This window comes from Panthera leo, chromosome A1, assembly GCF_018350215.1.
Source record: "Panthera leo isolate Ple1 chromosome A1, P.leo_Ple1_pat1.1, whole genome shotgun sequence".
Classification (NCBI taxonomy): Eukaryota; Metazoa; Chordata; class Mammalia; order Carnivora; family Felidae; genus Panthera; species Panthera leo.
Window position 1 is genome coordinate 152138032 of NC_056679.1, and position 21346 is coordinate 152159377.

At 36.1% G+C, this 21346-nt stretch overlaps 1 long non-coding RNA gene across 2 annotated transcripts in view; it reads right to left on the reverse strand.

Annotated features, from left to right (window-relative positions):
* The window catches only part of LOC122222569, a 271962-nt gene that overhangs the window by 249736 nt on the left and 880 nt on the right, over window positions 1-21346 (reverse strand). The window lies entirely within an intron of this gene.

Sequence of the window (21346 nt, forward strand, 5' to 3'; positions counted from 1 at the left end):
TCTATAACCTGTACAGAAAGTAAATCTGTAGATAATTCTTCCTGTACTGAAAATTCCATGTTTGGACAGTTTTACCAGTGAGTTCTATGAAGCAGTTAGTGACCATATAATTAAAATACTAAAAATCTATTCTATGATACAGTAAAAAATAAGCATTCCTCAAATTATTTTATGAGACTAGAATATCTTGGATACAAACCCAGATAAGGACAATATGAAAAAACTAATCTTATAATCTTTAGATGCATTAATATAAATATAATAAGCAAATTAAACCTAGAAATGTGTGAAAAATTATGACTATATTAGGTTATCCTAGAAATGTATGGGTTGTCTTTACCTTTGAAAACAAATTATTGCAATTTATTACATTAATAGACTACAGGGAAAATCATATAATAGTGTTTATTGGTTTAGAAAAGTTTAGTAATTCAGGAATTACACATGATTAAAGAAAAAAAAAACCCTCTCAGCACACAAAAAATAGTAACTTCCTTGACTGGGCAAAGGTATTTGGGGGAAAAAATAGTAAACATTATTCTTAATAGTGGAATAATGAAAGCTTTCCCTACAGCATCTGGAATAAGACAATGATACTTATTATCTTCACTTTTATTCACCATTATACTAACAGTCATGGCCAGTATAGTAAGGCAAGAAAAGGAAATCAAAAGAAATGAGAATATAAAAACTTTCATTAATCATGGATATATTACTGCTTCACTACAAAACTTAAGAAAATCAATAGATATATTATTAGAATTGATTAGAAGTCAAGTTTAGTAAGCTTGTAGGATACAAAATAGCATAGGAAAGCCAATTATACTTTTTATACCTCAGGCACAAATTTAGAATGCACAACATTCTAAAATGTTATTTAAGAGGTGCCTGGGTGGCTCAGTAGGTTAAGCATCTGATTTGGGCTCAGGTCATGATCTCACAGTCTGTGAGTTTGAGCCCCAAGGCAAGCTCTGTGCTGAGAGCTCAGAGCCTGGAGCCTTCTTTGGATTCTGTGTCTCTCTCGCTCTGTATACCCCTCCCCTATTCATGCTCTCTCTCTGTCTCAAAAATAAATAAACATTAAAAAAATGTTAAATAAAAATAAAGATAAAATATTAATGTTTTATAAAAATATATGGTCTAAAAAGTAAATCTAGCAAAAATCTGTAAAAATTTTATAGAGAAAGTTATACATTTTATTAAATATTAAACAAGATTTAAATAAATAGAGAGATGTACATAAGTTGGAGAATTTGATAACATAAATTCCAAATCTCCCCAAATTTACCAATAAAATTCTAAACAGTCTCTAAATAACAGTTTTTAAATGTAACTTGAAAGGTGATTAATAGGAGAAAAGCAAAGGACCAAAACCTGCTAAGAGAAGAAGTTGGCATGTATCTCCTACCAAGTATCAAGAATTATTTTTAATTTATTAAATTTAAGACAGTGTGGTATTTCTAGAGAGTAAAAATAGTTCAATCAAACAACAAATCCCCCCCCCCAAAAAATCCACAGATTCAAGGAAACTTGATTTATGACAAAAATGACATTTCAGATCAATGGTATAAATATGGCATTTACAACAAATAGTGGGACAACTGGTTACCCATATGGGAAACACAAACAAAACTGAGTTTTCCCTAATACCCTTCACAAAAATCAACCCAGATCTAAATATGGAAACCAAAACTATAAAAGTTTTATAAAACAGTATAGAACACTATTTTGTAAACACAGCAAGGACCACATACAAAAAGTGCTAGGATTGAAAATTGAACCACGTGAAAGAAAGAAAGAAAGAAAGAAAGAAAGAAAGAAAGAAAGAAAGAACAGAAAAAGAGAAGGAGGGAGAAAGAAAAGAAAGAAAAGAAAGAAGAAAAGAAAGGAAAAGAGAAGGAAAGGAAAGGAAAGGAAAGGGACAGGAAGGAAGGAAGGAAGGAAGGAAAGAAGGAAGGAAAAAAAATTGAACCTGTTCAAATTAAGCAATTTGTTCAAGAAATGACAGCAGCCAGAGAAAAAGTGAAAACGTTTTCAACATATATAATGAAGGACAAGGATACAGAATCTCCAAAAAACATCTAATAAATAAGAACACAGAGAAGAGAAAATGAGCAAAGGATTGAACAAGTACTTCATAAAAAAAGGAAATCCAAACAAATGAAAAAGAAATAACTGGCATTATTTTTCAGGAAAATGTAAATTAAGTCTACAATAAGGTAAGCATTATATATCCACTAGATTGGTTAAAAAAAAAAAATTATGTCTGACAACACCAAGTCTTGGCAAACATGTTATGTAAACAAATATTTACACTTCTGGTCATTGTGTAAACTGGCAAACTACTCTGGAAAATGGTTTGAGCTAATCTAGCAAATTTGAATGCACACATTTCTTTTGATCCAGAAATTCCATTTCTCAGTTTAAACTCTAAAGAAACACTTACATATACGTACCAGGAGAACATTCATAATAGCACTGCTTATAAAAGCAAATGCTCATTAAATATCTAATAAATAAATCAAGGTGTGATCATACAATGGAATGTTGGAGACCACTATAAAGTCAATTAATTACCTTTACATGTATTAATTACATTTACCTGCATCAGTGTCTGAATCTCTGAAACTTAACATTAAGTGAAAAAGCAAATGCCTGAATACATATTGTTCTATTTATGGAAAGTTAAAGATAACTTGCAAAAGCATGCAATATATGGCTTACTATTAGAAACATATGGTTAAAAACATAAAGGCAAACAAATGATAAACACAAATTTAGTGATTGTCTCTGAGTTATATGGGAATGGATTGGATTCAGAAAAAGGTACACAAAAGATTTCAAAGGAATAATGTTCCATTTTATAATTTTGTGATCCGTACATAAGCATTCTTTGCATAATGATATTTAAGTTACCTATATTTTATAAATATTTCTTTGAATCCACTCAATATTTTATAAAACAATTAAAAGTATTAGTGTAAAGTGAATGGTTTTATTGATCCTCATATATTCAATACAATTGATTGTAAAGGTAATATTGTCCAAAATCAGCATAGAATCAGCAATCAGACAACAAAAGGAAATCAAAGGCATCAAAATTGGCAAATATGAAGTCAAGCTTTCGCTTTTTGCAGATGACATGATATTATACATGGAAAATCCGATAGACTCCACCAAAAGTCAGCTAGAACTGATACATGAATTCAGCAAAGTTGCAGGATACAAAATCAATGTACAGAAATCAGTTGCATTCTTATACACTAATAATGAAGCAACAGAAAGACAAATAAAGAAACTGATCCCATTCACAATTGCACCAAGAAGCATAAAATACCTAGGAATAAATCTAACCAAAGATGTAAAAGATCCGTATGCTGAAAACTATAGAAACCTTATGAAGGTAATTGAAGAAGATATAAAGAAATGGAAGAACATTCCATGCTCATGGGTTGGAAGAATAAATATTGTTAAAATGTCAATACTACCCAAAGCGATCTACACATTCAATGCAATCCCAATCAAAATTGCACTAGCATTCTTCTCGAAGCTAGAACAAGCAATCCTAAAATTCATATGGAACCACAAAAGGCCCCGAATAGCCAAAGTAATTTTGAAGAAAAAGACCAAAGCAGGAGGCATCACAATCCCAGACTTTAGCCTCTACTACAAAACTGTCATCATCAAGACAGCATGGTATTGGCACAAAAACAGACACATAGGCCAATGGAATAGAACAGAAACCCCAGAACTAGACCCACAAAAGTATGGCCAACTAATCTTTGACAAAGCAGGAAAGAACATCCGATGGAAAAAAGACAGACTTTTTAACAAATGGTGCTGGGAGAACTGGACAGCAACATGCAGAAGAATGAAACTAGACCACTTTCTCACACCACTCACAAAAATAAACTCAAAATGGATAAAAGACCTGAATGTGAGACAGGAAACCATCAAAACCCTAGAGAAGAAAGCAGTAAACGACCTCTCTGACCTCAGAGAGAATTGCCACAGCAATTTCTTACTTGACACATCCCCAAAGGCAAGGGGATGAAAGCAAAAATGAACTATTGGGACCTCATGAAGATAAAAAGCTTCTGCACAGCAAAGGAAACAATCAACAAAACTAAAAGGCAACCAACGGAATGGGAAAAGATATTTGCAAATGACATATCGGACAAAGGGCTAGTATCCAAAATCTATAAAGAGCTCACCAAAATCCACACCCAAAAAACAAATAATCCAGTAAAGAAATGGGCAGAAAACATGAATAGACACTTCTCTAAAGAAGACATCCGGATGGCCAACAGCCATATGAAAAGATGCTCATCGCTCCTCATCAGGGAAATACAAATCAAAACCACACTCAGATATCACCTCACGCCAGTCAGAGTGGCTAAAATGAACAAATCAGGAGACTATAGATGCTGGAGAGGATGTGGAGAAAAGGGAATCCTCTTGCACTGTTGGTGGGAATGCAAACTGGTGCAGCCACTCTGGAAAACAGTGTGGAGGTTCCTCAGAAAATTAAAAATAGACCTACCCTATGACCCAGCAATAGCACTGCTAGGAATTTACCCAAGGGATACAGGAGTTCTGATGCATAGGGGCATTTGTACCCAAATGTTTATAGCAGCACTCTCAACAATAGCCAAATTGTGGAAAAAGCCTAAATGTCCATCAACTGATGAATGGATAAAGAAATTGTGGTGTATATACACAATGGAGTACTACGTGGCAATGAGAAAGAATGAAATATGGCCCTTTGTAGCAACGTGTATGGAACTGGAGAGTGTTACGCTAAGTGAAATAAGCCATACAGAGAAAGACAGATACCATATGTTTTCACTCTTATGTGGATCCTGAGAAACTTAACAGAAACCCATTGGGGAGGGGAAGGAAAAAAAAAAAGAGGTTAAAGTGGGAGAGAGCCAAAGCATAAGAAACTCTTAAAAACTGAGAACTGAGGGTTGATGGGGTGTGGGAGGGTGGGGAGGGTAGGTGATGGGCACTGAAGAGGGCATCTTTCGGGATGAGCACTGGGTGTTGTATGGAAACCAATTAGACAATAAATTTTATTTTAAAAAATGGAAAAAAATCAGCATAGAACTAGCAACCAAAGATTCTGTAACATATCAGCCTGTACCACATCAAACACTGAAGATAATTTCAAAAATTTCTTTAATTTTAGTCTCTATTTGGAGCCATCATTGAATTCTATTTCCTTACTTGTATTTAGTAAATGATGAACTAGGGCCCAAAAATTGAATGAAAAAGTCCACACAATGATTAAATGTTTATCAATATGTTAATATATGTTAATTCAATAGGCATTTACTGAGTACCAAACACATATATATGCAAGGCAATATGTCTAGTGTTGTGAAATTCACAAAAATACAGAGGAAACTCAGATCTTCTCCACCTCTCACCTGGAATTCCTAAATAAGCATCTCACTGTCTGTCTCTCTCTGTCTCTCTCTCCCTCTCCCCCCATCCTGTCCCTAGCAAACCCACGCCAACCATCTTCTTATTGCTCCCACACGCAAATTTCTACTGTATAGCACCTAACACAGTACCCAAATTATGATAAAATGTTAAGTGGATTTCTCTCATTATTTTTTTCCTTTAAAACCTCTGATGGTCCCCATTACATGCAGGGACCATACATTTTAATGCATGCCAAGCCCAGATGAAAGAACCCTAACAAGAGGAAGAAAAAATATGGAGAACAGAAGCCCTACATAAAAAAGGCAACAGCTAACCTGTTCCAGCCACATAATGCCTCACAGGAATGGAGGCTCGGTGTTTTTCTTTCTTAAAAAAAGCATAGAATCTGGATTTTTATCAAAATCACTTGACTTTTCAATTCATTTTCAAAACCATAAAAAGACCTTTTGACCTCTAAAATAAAGTAGGGTTCTCTCCTTGACATAGCATGCAGGGCTCTTCAAACTCTGTTTCCAAACTAACTTCCTTCTGTCTCTTCCCACACTCTTATGTTCTGTGCTCAGACTTCCTGAACACGCCATGTTCTTCAACGTTTCCAAGATGAGCACATAGTTAGAATGAGGGCCAATCCCGGACCCAAGTCCATTCACCTCTAAGGACTGCACTCAAACACACCTCTACTTGAAAGTCCTCCTTAACACCTAAAGGACAAAGTCAGCCATGGCTTACTGTATCTGTCTCCTTTTCTTTGTTCATGTACATACAGGCTGTCCCTGACTCTCATATTTTCAGCTTCTGAACAGCCAACACTTTCATGCATTATACATCGACACTCCAAAGTGCCTTTTGTATGCCAAATCCAGACTTTCATACATCAGCAGATCAACGAACATTTTGCACTAATGTGTGGTGGCACCGCCTGACAGCCAAGAGTTCTGTTTGGGCAGTCATGCCATCTTTGTCTGTAAGAGCAGGCTTTATGTAATTATTTGAATGTTTTTTGCTCTTTGCCCTTATTATTTTGCCAAAATGAGTGGAAAATGAACATTGAGAATGCTGATAATGGTGATAAAATCATAGGTCTCATAAGCTTAATACAGATGAAACAAAGATGAAATCATTAGTCATTCCCATTATGGTACATCTTTAACCCCAATCAGGCTCTTATTAGATTTAAACCCAGTCAACTGTGGTTCAATTATGAAGGAAAAATATAATATTAAGGACCTTGTATTAAATACTGGAAATAAATTGTTAAAGACTGCATGTAAATGGCAAAGTATAATTAGAGTTTATGTCATATATACTTTAAACTTCAAGGGAAAAAAACACTGTAAAACATGTAAGTCTATTTTTTTTAAATTTAACATTATGATTCTATTATGTGCTTAAAGAATGTATTAAGTATGAATCCAGGGATATTTGATGAGTTCTTTCATTGGGAATCATAGTGCTTTTTACTATATCCTTAACCTTTGGGAGTCCTTGATCAACTTGCTCCCTCATTTGGTCAGTCACCCACATACCATCAGAGTACTAAAAAATCTAGACTTACTCATCCTCCACTTGATTGGTGACTACCAATTCCAAGATGGAGGCTACAGTCAGTATACCTTCTGCCACCAGCAGATACGAAATAACTGATTTAGAGCAAAGATGGCACATACCTTGTGGACCATAGAGATAAGACCTCAAGTATTGGGGAGTGAAAGAAAGAGTTCTAACAATGTCTGACTAGATGTCAGGTACTGTGTTTATGTCACTTCATAATCCTCATAAAATCTTGTCAAGGGCCATTGAACAGATGAGGAAAATGAGCTCAGAGAGCTTAAGTAACTTACCCAAAGTCATACATACACACAACTAGCCAAGCTGCAATTTAAAAACCAACTGTATCTGAGTCCAAACGTATCCTCTTTCAAAAGCACAATGCCTTCAGTGTGTTCAGTATTACAAACACTGGTCAAGGCTATTATTAAATGATCAAATGATGATTGTTCTTCTGGCCCATCCTTTCAACTTTTTCCTCTGTTTATGATGATTTTTCTTTTTCAGAAAGTTCTAATGCAGCCATTTCTCAAATGGTTGGTTTGAATAGCTGCTACAAAGAAACATCCTGTTCTTCACCCAATAGGTGGTGATTTTAAAAATATTAAATGTTTTACACAGTTCACTTAGAGCCAAAATTTTCTGAAACCAACTCCTTTTGTTCTTCTCAGTAGTGAACTTAGCCTGTGTGTATCTTCTCACAGTTTTTCCATTCAAAGAGATTTTAAATTTCATGATATACATGAAAGTGATGAATAGTGTGTGCAGTAAGATGAAAATCACACCTACATTACCTGCTCACAGTCATGTGCCATGTGATGCCATGGGATCACAGCAATTTCAGATTTTTGACTCTATAAATTTATGCTCAAATACATGAATGAATAACTGAGGATTATTCTTGTGAATGTCTCAGTCCCTTTTCTTAATTTCTCACTACCCTCTTTCTCCTTGAGGCATTGTAGTTAGTACCTACAAATCTAAATCTAAAATATCTATGGGTCTTAAAGTTTTCCAACATCCACCTGTCCAAGCCCATTAGCTTGTTTTCTTTGTCTTCTTTGTGGAAATTAATATGGGTATTTCCCTTGTTCTATTTCTGTCTTGTGTTCTGGCTCTTCTGAAAGAGGACTACCAGAGGTTAGGACTCTATTCTCTGGTGCAATCACCTACCTGCATCTAGATCTACTTCTACCAGCTGCGAATCCACTGAAGACATTATTGGTGGCCCTGTCAGAGATATATTAATTCTTTTACCTGCTGCTGTTAGCTCATATCTTCAACCTCCTCAGAAAGATAACCCCACAGGATCTTGAGATCACCAAACTAAAGGTACCTGAGAGAAACACCTCCCTTTGGGTGACTCTGAATAAGTGAGTGGCTAATGTGGTTGCAAAAGCCCTACTTCCTTAAGGTGGGACAGACTCTCTGATGCAATTTATGTTCCAGTGCTTCCCTGTGGGATCAGGCTAACGTTGGACCCCTAAACCAAGTCTCTGCTTAGCTTTTTCCCTTTCCCTATCCTCCTCTCTCACTCATTCACAAACTTCTCCCTAACACATACTCTCCTTCCTAGTTTTAGGCATTGTCTTAGGTGAGGCTCTGCTTCTAAGCAAACTGATCTAGGGAAAATGCCTCAAACCAAAAGACAGTATGTAGATTTTGTTTTCCTATAATCAGTGGCCATAACCCAGTTTACTGGTTGTGTGACTACAAAATTTTAGACTGTGGGATGTTCCTCCTAAAATCTGTTACTTTTCTGCTGTATCCAACTGGAGCTAAAAATGGATGTTGTAATCCAGCCTGGTAATATAAAATCACTTTCTGTCCACCCCTTCATGCCTTAACCAGCTTCTGTATGTACCTGTTGCTGTCCTAGAACAAAAGAGAACCTAGTAGTATTGCTAAGATAGAGATTCAGAACCTCAAGACTCGTGGACCTACGGATGCCATGGCTCTATGGGTAACTGAGGGTAACTTCCTTCTTTGATAGTAAGAAGCCTCAGAATCGAAGAAATAATCAGCATAAATCTACTCCAAGAAGACAAAAATAAGTTCCAAAGCAGAGTTCACAACAGGATCAAGAGATGAATCAAGAAGGTTTGGGAGAGTGAATTCCAGGCTGAGCATTGACACAGTATGTGCATTCATGGCCTAGGTATAAGTAGTCACCTTTTACAACACAGCTATTTTTCATACACTTGGAGGATGAAACTCTATTCACATTCTTGGAAATCAATAGACCTGTTTTCTTCTGGCTCCCAGAATGCACTTTTTTTTTTTTTAATTTTTTTTTTCAACTTTTTTATTTATTTTTGGGACAGAGAGAGACAGAGCATGAACGGGGGAGGGGCAGAGAGAGAGGGAGACACAGAATCGGAAACAGGCTCCAGGCTCCGAGCCATCAGCCCAGAGCCTGACGCGGGGCTCGAACTCACGGACCGCGAGATCGTGACCTGGCTGAAGTCGGATGCTTAACCAACTGCGCCACCCAGGCGCCCCTCCCAGAATGCACTTTTGAAAACTAAGCCCACTTACCATTCCACCACCACGAACCTTTAAGTTTGTGATGAGTTCCCTCCAGTTAAGATTCTTGTAGGCTATTCTCCCTGAGTATCTGACTTCCTTGCTATAAGGACAACTATACAGAAGCTGGATTTCCTGTAGTCTTGTGTTTCCAAACCACTGTATTCTGTTGCCACATAAGAAATAATGGCATTTCATAACATTGATTTTAATTAATTAACATTAATTTTGACCATTCAAGCTATTATATACTACTTTTAGTTGTATACCTGCTTCCATTTCCCTGACTAGATTAGAAGTTCCTAGAAGAGCCATATTAATACCCTATTCAAATCTTAGTCTTTTGCCAGAGTAGATCTTTCATATATTTTTAGGATGGATGAATAGCACATTATTTGTTGAACAAGGAATTATTGTGCACCTATGCACTACCAACTTTTCTAGCCATTTGTATATCATTTTGAATGATACAAACGTGACAGTCTCTTCATGGAATTTTACATTTGATTGAGCAAAAATGATCAATAAAGAAATTACAGATAGTAGTTAAAGTTTTACACAGGCAACAAAAGAGGGAGGTATAAGAGAAAAGAACTTGTGTAGGAGAGAGGCCCCTTTAATTATAGTGCTGAGGGGGGGTCGTCTGAAGAAGTGATTCTCTGGCTGAGAAATAAAGGACAAGAGAGATGAAACTAAACTGGGAGGAAGCACCGGCAAGCATAAAGTTTCTGAAGTAAGAAACAGAAAGAAACATGTTGAAGAAGCAGATAGAAGGTCAGTGAGGTTGAAAGGCAGTGTGAGGAAGATGAGTTCTACTAGATACAGCCTAAGAGAAAGACAAAGGCAGATCAGGCTAAACCACTGTTTCTTAAGATTCAGCCACATATACCGGCATGAGCTGCATCATTCGCAAGACCAGTGCAAAATGAAGATGTGGAGCTTCTTATTAGAAAAAAAAAATGGAGGGAAATGCAGCTTAAAATACTAAAGTACTAAAACATAACCCGTTTTGCTTTCCTCTTCAATCTCTTCCAATCTGTCATGATGTTTTTTATTTGTTATTTAATGTCTGACTCCCTCTGGCATGGGGATACTTGTCAGGTAACACATTGGGACACCTAGTGCCATGCTTCATCCCCAAACATGGCAGAGTATAAGCCTAACCCTTCACCTTCCCATACTCCTGATTCCCCTCAGAGATTGAGATGTTATAAGTTCTCTGGCTCAGAAAAACTGTTAACATTACTTTTTTTTAAAATTTATCCATCTATTCTGAGAGAGGAAGGGGAGGAGCAGAGAGAGAGGAAGAAAGAGAGAATCCCAAGCAGGCTATGCACTGTCAGCAGAGAGCCCAATGTGGGGCTCCAACCCGTGAACCCTGAGATCATGACCTGAGTCAAAATCAAGAGTCAGATGCTCAACTCACTTGAGCCACCCAGGCACCCCTGTTAACATCACTTTCAATGGAAAAACTAGGTTGTGGACAAGGTAACCCCTTGACAAATCAAACACAAAATGAAAGTACTTGAAACAATTATCAAGGAGTGATACACCTAAAATGATCATGTATTATATCCTTCAGCTTGCAGGAAATACTTCACAAATCCAAAATCTAGAGATTAGAGATGGTCAAGAGAGAGCTGATGAACGTCTTACCATTCTGTTCCTTTTTTTCCCCCCTTTTTGCTAAATTCCTAGTTAAATCCCAAGATTTCTGTTTAAACCAGCATTTTCTCATTCAGTATTTGTTGATTACCCACCATATGCCAGGCACATACCTGAATACATTAACTCCCAAACTGAAATGCAAACCACAATATAACTAAAACTTAGCTTTTTATATAGTACAGTGTTTTTACAATGAGAGTTCCATGTTCCCTATGAAACCGAACTTACAAATTTAGCATTTTTTAATGTCCTAAACAGTAGTCCATCTTATTTAACACCTGAAACCCTCAGACAGATTTCCACATTTGTAGATGAGGTAACTGAAGAGCAGAGCTGTTAGGTAATTGGGGGAGTCACACAAAAGGAGAATGAGCTTTCAACTCAGGGTTTTCCCACTGTGAAGACTTTGAATTTTTCCTATAAATCACCCATCCCCCTTCTTCCTCTTCTTAATTGAATTACCATGCTGTTTCTATCCTCATATTCGGAAGTATTCCATAAGTCAACAATTCTGAAATACCTATTTCAAAAGAAAAGCCTATCCTGTTTGTATTTAGTTTTAGAAGAGCTGTACTTCAAATTGTTTGAATTGCCTACAAGAAATATTGAATTCAATATTAGTAAACTTCAACACTTGTACATAGTACTCGCTATAAATGTTAAACGTAAATGAATGTCTCAGTGAAATACTCAAAATCAAGCATGGAATTAGGTTATTCAAAGAAATACATTTGTGACTTGTTATTTACTACTTTGTTTGCAAGGATCACATCTTCCCCAAACTCTAACAATTCCATGTCTGTGCTGAAAGAGAGGTCTATAGATCAAGGCAGTGATTTTCTGAATGCATCAAAAGTCTCAGAGCATTCCCAGGGATCTGCTGATTAACCCAGTAGGATATTAATTATGAACACATCTGCCATTCTTATTTTTTGTTCTTTTTCTTTAAATAGGAGTGGAGTAATTCAGACCTGAGTGTATGATTAGGTGTAGCAAGCAGTACATAATAAGCTAGATTTAGATACATGTATGAAGCATTAGATAAAATAAAACCCTTTACTAGAAAACATAACTTGGAGATTAAATGTTTAAAGTAGGGAACGTGTTTTTTTTTCTTTTAAAGCTTAACCTTAAATGAAACAGCACATGAGGTGGGTGAATGTGAAAGAATAGATAGCTTCATTGTTTCTGGAGAACAAGAGTATTTATAGTTCCTTACTTTGTGACTCATCACTGTGCTGTAAAATATTTGGGGTATTACTCATAACTACAAAAAAGACACAGAATAGAACAGTTTGATGTTAGGGCAAGGGACAAGGTGAACAATCTGGCATTCTACTTGTGACATTCTCATAAGAAATAGAACAATTTCTATAATTTCTGGCTGCTTTTCTTTCTCTATAAAAATGAACATATCATTCAAAATAAGTGATAATCCATGTGCCTCAAATCTAAAACTATCAAAACTGGCAAACTGGAAATAATATATAGGGAGTACAGGAAATGTAGCAGATTGTAAATGAACCCCCTCTCACCTGCACCATAGATTTTTTTTTGAGCAATGTAAATTTATGATTATTATGAAGACATGCTTTGGGGAGCAAACATATTATTCCAAGGGCATTTTCTTCAAACATTCCTTCTCTCTACAGATAAGATAAGCACCAGAAGGAAAAAGACATCACAAAAATGGGGGGAAGTATTGATAATGGATGGGAACACTAAAATCCTGTAATGCATTAATAAATACATACATACATACATACATACATACACATATTTTTTGCAGATAAGACTAGTAATTTTAAGCAATAGCTTATTAATAGAAAACAATTCATTTTATAGCCTGTTTCTTATCTTTTTCACTAAGTACTAAATACACTCTAAAATGAAGTTAACTTTCAGAGTGCATGGGTGGCTCAGTTGGTTAAGTGTCTGACTTTAGCTCAGGTCTTGATCTCACAGTTTGTGAGTTTAAGACCCACACTGGGCTCTGTGCTGACAGCTTGGAGCCTGGAGCCTGCTTCAGATTTTGTGTCCCCCTCTCTTTCTGTCCCTCCCCCACTTGTGCTCTATCTCTCTCAAAAATAAATAATAAACATTAAACTTTTAAAATAAAAGTAAAAAAATAAAATGATGTTAACTTTCCACAACATTAGTTCTTCTTAAAGAAAATGCTGATTAATGATGAGTTGCTCTAAACCATGTCTCGAGAGAACAACATGTCCCAAAGTCACTTACTTCCCAGGAATACAATTTTAACATTAACCTTTCATGAAAACTATAGTAATTTTTCTTTGTTACTTACTTTTACCTATAATCACTATTAAATTCAGTCAATTATACTTCTAGCATTTTGCCATTAAGATTTTCATCCTTCACAAAGATTATACTTGGTCAAGTTTTTAGATTTTGTATTTGTTCTAAAGGATAAGCTGAACATTGGCATAATGGAGAAGCTACCCTTTAATGGCAAAAACCACTGGTAATAGCTTATTCTGAAATAATGTTAAGTACTGGTATGGGTTTAGAATTGTGGTAGGGACACATACAATATATCTATATCAAAATATATGAAATAAGTATAGCTGGACTGGGTTCCTGCAAAATGGTAAACTATCACTTAATGGTTTTATATCCCAGAATATTAATCCTGGAAACTGCAAAGAAATATGAAAAAGATGAATGGTTCTGCCAGTCTATCTAGAAACTGTTGAAAAATTCTGGACTAACCAAAGGTGGAGGTTCTGGAATATGTCTGTGTGTGTTGGGAAGTAGTGTTCTCAACCTTGACACTCTTGACATTTTTGGTCAGATAATCCTTTGTTGAGTGGGGTTGCCCAGGGCATTATGGAACTTTTAGCAGCATCCCTGCCCTCTATTTACTAAATGCCAGTAGCACACGTACCACTCATCCCTCTAGTCATAAAAATCAAAAATGCATCCAGATATTTACAATCTTCCTTGGAAGGCATTGAGAATCATAGACGTAAATGATTCCAACCCATGTCTCTTCTAAAACCTGTATCGGGACACATGTACAGCCTCTAATTTATGATACAGTAAAAATTATGAGTTAATAAAATGACTCATTGCAAAAATAAAATTAAGGATACAGCCCTTTAACTCAATCCTAATAGCTTTAAGGTAGCCACAATCAAATTGAGAGAGAAAAAGGTATTAGGATAAAAAACATTTAGCAGGTTAAAGGACACTATCTAAAAAAGAATTTGTGCTGAACATGTACTGGTGTGCTTCCAGTACATGAAACTTACTGGAAACATAGATTTGAAACCCACTAAGTTTGTAAAACAACTGCATTGCCTAAGAAGCCACATGACTGGTTGAAAAATCGTGCATCTTCTCAAAATTTAAGACAACTCTTGGGCCACCAGCCTTCCAAGAGCAGGAAATGTGCTGAGAAAAAGGTGCTAAGTCAAAGATGGCACATTTCTCAGCATCCACTTCACATGTGACCAATGAGAACAACAGACAAAGAAATAGAGCAGAATTATGACCTAATTAAGGAACCCCCTTACCCATTCTCTGCCCATCCCTCACCTCCTCAAGGTAGGGACCTTCACCTTATCTGTGCAGGGATTTCACATTTGTTGCTACCCAAGGACTGTGAGCTGTTTCCAATCCTTCCCCTTTCCTAATATGAGAATTCCATTGTTGTGTTTGTGGAGGAGAGCAGATATAATTTGTCTTTCAAGTTCATGAAACTCTGGAAAAAGTGAAGACACAATTAGACCTAATTCAGAGGCTATCATGAATTCAGGGTTCCTGGACTATAAATTAGATTCAGTGACTGAATAAATTTTAGATCCATCTCCTTGGAGAAGGGTTGAGTTTGTTCTACAAATGAAAGTGGCAAGGGGATATTTCATGACTGGAAGGCTGGATTGTGGCAGAACACAAATATCCATATAGTTCTTTAAATTTCCCAGCCTCCCTTACACTTACATTAAAACTGTATGACTACTTATTGCGTCCAAAGGAGTATAAACAGAAGTGACACTTATCAAGCAGTTAAACTTATTGAGGCAGTTTCTAGCACAGTGCTTCTTCTAAATCTCTCTTTTTCCCTTTGGTTGCCTCCTTGGAGGCCATATGTTGAGATGGTGGAGGAATAAAAATGGAGTGAACCTGGATCTCTGTGTCACTGCATAAGGAAGAAACTCCGCTGCCCTTCATCAGGCTTTGTTAAAGCACTGCAATTATAGGATATATTTGTTACTGCACGGACTTAACTATCCTTTCCAATACAGTTCCTTAACCAAGAGTTCCAACATCATCACAAACATAGATAGAGGTAGAAAATATAAAGCTACCATGGGTCTTAGCTACAAACAGAGCTGACTGCTGGCAAAGATGTATTTAAGGTTTCATTTAGGATTCATTAGACAGTATGTTGCAAAGACATGAAAGACAAGGAGTCTTTCCCTACCCAATGCATTCTTCATACCTCTACCAGATTAATTTTTAATCAAGATACCAATTACACAATTTTCTTACTTAAAACCTATCTGATTTCTCCCATTGCCTACTAAATCACATCTTCATTCTGTCACTCAGAATTTTCTGCACTATAAACCTAGCCCATGTTTCTAATTTTGTATATCAGTTCTCTCTTACCTTTATCCTACAATTGGGAAAATTGAGTTGTCTATCCTTACTTGTGCTCTTCTAAACCAGGATTTTTCCTAATATCGTTCCCTTTGGCCAAAATATTCTATCTTCCAATTCATATTCTACCTGCCCTTCAGGATCTATCTCATCAGTTACATCTTCAGTAAAACCTTTCCTAATTCCATCAACTGGAATTATGGCCTCTTTTACAGCACTAATCAAATTTTTAATTTTTTTTTTTATTTATTTTGAGAGAGAGAGAGAGAGAACACGTGCAAGCAAGTGGGGGGAGCAGAGATAGAGGGAGATAGTCCAAATCCCAAGCAAGTTCTACACTGAGCCCAGAGCTCAGTGCCCAACGCAGGGCTTGAACCTATGAACCATGAGATCACAACCTGAGCTGAAATCAAGACCCAGAAGCTTAACTGACTGAGCCACCCAGGCACCCCAAATTTGATATTTTTGTTATGGCACTTAGTTGAAACTGGTTTTTGTTATGCCTTTGCATTACTTGAGTCACTACTAATTTTTAATTTATTGATGGCCAAGGCTAATGTAAAATAAAAATTAAATAGATGGAATGAGTTAGTGTATGGAAATAACATAATCAGTCTATTGTACTAAAGAATCTTTCTGCTTCAACTTCCTCCATTTCTTTTTTCTTCACCTTTACCATAGGTATTTGAAAATTCTCCTTCTCTTAGAAACAGCATAATGAGTTTGGAGGCCAACTACAACATAACATAAGACACCATCTTAAGCAAGTTTCACTTGTTCTATTTGGACCTTGAATATCATTGCTCTAGTACTTCCCAATATTGATTGCTCAGTTCCTCTGGCATTAAAACAGTACACTGCATCAACTCAATTCAACCCAATCAGAAGCTCGACAGAAAATGTATCTTCATGAATATTTTATTAAATTGATCTAAGCAAAATTCCAGAGAGATTTAAATTCCCATCTTGGTTTCTGCACATATGCCAACTTTTGTAAACATAGCTACATATCATCCATGTCAACAGACATATAAGATGAACTCCCAAGGTGGACTATTCACTGGGTGGATTTCTCAAGACAAATTCACACCTGCCTTTGCCCAGTATCAAGGCAGATTATAGAACACTGATTTAAACAAAAATAATTATCAGTCTAAGCTTGAGTATGGAAATATCCATGATCCTCTGTTTAAGTATGCCTTGATCTACCTTCTAAAAATTTCCTATGAAGGGAACTCTTCCATTTCGTCCATGAAAGTGGCTGTTGGATTCCATGGTTTGGGATATTCTGGACTTCCTCTCTTTTTCAGTGATACATCTCCCAAATCATTTTTAAAAATCAGTTGAAAAAAAGGGATATATAACATGCACATCTGTACTCCAATAATGATAGTGAATGCTTAATGCACATATCTGAACACTTACTTCAAAGAAAGCCCAATGAAAGAAAGAGAATAAAAAGTGGCTCCATTATGCCCATATCCCTTTCTGGGTAACCAACTGTTCTGTTTGCCCTGGACAGAGGGAGGTTCCCAGAACAAGGGGCTTTCAGTGCTAAACCAGAAAAGCCTCTCCAAATTAGGACTAGTTTTTTACCCTACCCTTCACAGATATTAATACGATAGCCTCAGTTCTTTGCCAATTCCAAAATAGGGAACTTATTCCAGAACTCATTTTGCTTTTTCATTTCTATAAATTATGGAAGCCAGGTATGATCTGTTCATAAGAATTCCAGACATTCATACTCAATCTCAGCAGGTCTAAATCCCCTTTCCCAAAATGTTTTGAGTTTCTGGGTCTCAAGCCATAAGACAGTCACGGAGGTTGTCTTAAGGAATCAACTGCTCTCTGGTGGTTCAAGTGCATTAGCTAAAAGAGATCCTTTGCTTCTCCATCTTGTATTCTACGTCCCAACTCAATCACAAAATGAGAAAAAATTATCATGAGGCAGGAGACTTTTCAAACCTCAGATAAATTCTCTTTGCTGAACTATTCCATTTATACATCTTGGCAGTAGTTAGCCGTGAAAAACCTAAAGAGACAACAAAAGAAAAATGTATTTTTTTTTCAGGAACTTCTGAAGTGTTGAAAAGTGTTTCTATTTAAAAGCGCCTGACAATGATTGGCAGGACCTGAAAAAAACCTCACAAGATGAGGCCCACCCTCTGAGAATTATTGTCAGAATAGTAATTGGTGAACACCTAACCTGTTCTAACCACAATTGAGGGATTGCGATCTAATTGCTACTTGGTGGTCCTTCTCAAATGCCACAAGAAGAAAGTGAATAAAGCCCAGATCAATACTGAACACCCTAGAAGGGCTACCCAACCTCAAAGAAGGGGAGAAGTTCTAATACTCTGAACTAAACTGACACAATAAAAACAGGAGAAAACTTGTATTGATTGATTGAGTGATTACTAACAGGTCCATTAGGCCAGTGTCTTCTCAGGAATCTGACATTTTAAATAAAAAAATAGGACAGGCCTAATTTTAAGTTTTGCAATTAGGGAATTTATTTTAAATGTGAAGGAGAATGGGAGGTGTATATATCAACCCAATTTAGTGTAGACAGAAAAATAGAAATGGAAATTACAGAGTCAATTCAGAAGAGACATAATGAAGCCCATTTACATTTGATGTAAAAGATGTTTAGAATATTAATGAACCAAAGGCAAAATCTGAGGCTAGTGACAGTAGGAGTTTTTAATATAAACTTTTGAACTTTCTTTGTTTTCCACAAGCATCTACTAAATTTTAAATGTAAAGTAACCATGAAAGAGTTAAAGCAAAATTTTACCAATAAAGTAATTGAACGTAAGGCCCTAAACGTAAGGCTATGATGTAATCAATGGTAGCTCTGATTCCCCTAAAGAACTGCCCAGGTTAGTTCTAAGTTCAGAAAGTTGATGGTGATCATCACGAGTGTAAAGAAAGGGAAGCAGAAAATGGGCCTTTGAAATTTATCATCAAACACGGAATACAAATGCATGAATCATTTACCTTTATCCATCTTTATGTAGTAATCAAGAAACATGCCTTCGAACTCATTTAGTCTGTCAACCAGGCAATAGTACATGTAATCCAAATTTTAAAAGAAATTACTTGGAAAAGAAGGAGTCTCTAAGAAGAGGAATAGCAGACATATGCTCAAACTGTGAGATTTCAAATGATATGTCATAAGATATAATATCTAATCACACATATAGAAAGAAACCATTTCTTTGTGGAAAAGAAAAAAACAAAGATATTTAAGCATCAGATTGGTGCCAAGAGATGCTACAAATGTTTTACAAAGTCAGGTAAAGAAATTAAGTGAAACTCAACTTCAAGTCTGATTTTCTATTCAAACAAGAATCCACCAGGAAAGATTGATGTCTGTTAGATCTCTTGTTAACTTTGTTAACAAGGGGTCACGAGTCCTTCGTAATTACCTGCTTTTAAAAAATATTCAAGAACAGATTGAGAATCTTGGACCCAATGTCTAAGTGAGAACAATAAAAACAGTCTTTAGCTGACATTACATAACTTCTTTCTTCATTATCGCACAGCAGATGATACTTGTTTCTCTGTTTCATGTTTTGCTTTCTAACCAGAGCCACAGGCCAGATTCTCCTCCTCTGTAACTCTGCAGGGATTCTTGGGTTTGTACCTTTTGTGTAAATCTGCTTGGCATTCTAAATATGGCTCATTCCCCTGGTTTCAATGTATTTCTTGATTTTTCACCTGCAGACCTTCATTAAGTTGAGTGCCTTAGAACAAGGGGTAGTTTTTCTACCCCAGAAATCTGGGGATATTATGGGTTTCGAGCTATAATAACCAAGTTTCAATTTCATAAATTGGTAATGGGGAGAGAGAATCTTTGAGGAATGAATTTTATCATTTGAAATTCAAATTGCAATCTATTGCTATAGTAGAGTGACCACTCCCTAGATTAAGGTAGCATAGTTATACTCTATTATAATATCAAAAATGGCTTAACAAAGATGAGTTAGCAGATTCTAATCTCTGCCATCTGAGATTTCTCAAAAACAAAGCTGGGTCTCTGTACTGCCCAAATTACAATAACCTGGGCCTCTTGTCTAAGAAACATAATTTCTGAAATGAAGTCAAAATCACTTCAAATTTACACAATGTTTGTTTCAAATAGGTGATTTTTTATGCTCCGAGTGTTTTCATAATGTTTGTCTAAGGTGGCCATGCACTCTGGAAGTGCCAGACAACTTTGCCATAGCCTTCAAGAGACAATCACATACTCTGTGCACATTTGTAATATTTTTGACCATCACTTGTTTCAGCTTCCTTTGATGATTCATGCTAAGGGTAGAGAACCGGAAGGGATATTTTCCTTCAAGGCCACAAAAATAGCCAAAATGTATTTTCTTTTAGCCATACAGTTCAACATGCATAAACTCTCTGGCTGATATTTCTTGCCATTTGGTCCAACTATACTTCCTGAAGACACTGTACGAAAAGAACTAGTCTAATTTAAGAAGGAATCTGTCCCTGGTAAAACAATACATACAGAAAGGAAAAAAGAAATCATCCAATTTAGCCAACTTCCTGAAAGCCTTGATCTTAGAATCTGGTTTTAAAATAGAAAACTTAAACAAAAGTTACTATCCAACTCATTTGCTCTCAGTACATTTAGGATCATTTTATGGAACATACACACAACACCTTTAAATTAACTTTAAGGTCAATGAAACTTACATAATCTAAGTAGATCCTTCAACATGCTCCTATTCCACCTTGAGTAAACTCAGGTATATTTCACTCTCATTCATCATCAAAATTTTCTTCATTAATAATTTCTATTCTATTGGCAAGTTTATTTTCAGAGACACTTACCATAATCAGAGACTTATTAAGATATGCATGGCCTCCCCAAAGTGTGAAAAAGCAAGATATTCTGAAAGTAACTTAATTCACCACATATGTATTCTTTCAATATGGGCAGGGAAACCATATTTGAGTCATAAAGTTCTGCCATTCTCCTCTACTATGGCTTAAATCACCTCTTTTGGAAAGCGTATGAATTTTAGGAAAAGACTGAGTGTTTTATGACTTTTTTCATTTAAAAATTCACATGCACACAAAGAAGTAAAGTGCATATTTACAGTCTCACTACTGTGTTCAGATGGCAGGAACTATTGGGACAAACACTCTCAGCCAGGGAATCTACTCAACTGAGAATGGTCTCATGATCAGAACTAAGAAGTCACAGCATAAAGCAAGCTGCAGATTATCATATATTATTAACATTTCTGAGTCTGATTCAATGGGGCTATTATTTTACTGGAAATGGAGATAAAACTCAAGAAGAAAAGTGTAACAAAAGTACTTAACAAGGCAAACATCATGTATTTTCACTCTTTTTAATATTATTTGTTAGGTTTTTGTTATATATGGGAAAGCACAGCCTTGATTTCTAGATTAGTGGTCTGTAAAGTGTAGTCCCTGGACCAGCAATTGCAATATCTCCGGGGAACCTGTTGGAAATGCAAACTCTCAGCCCCCACTCCAA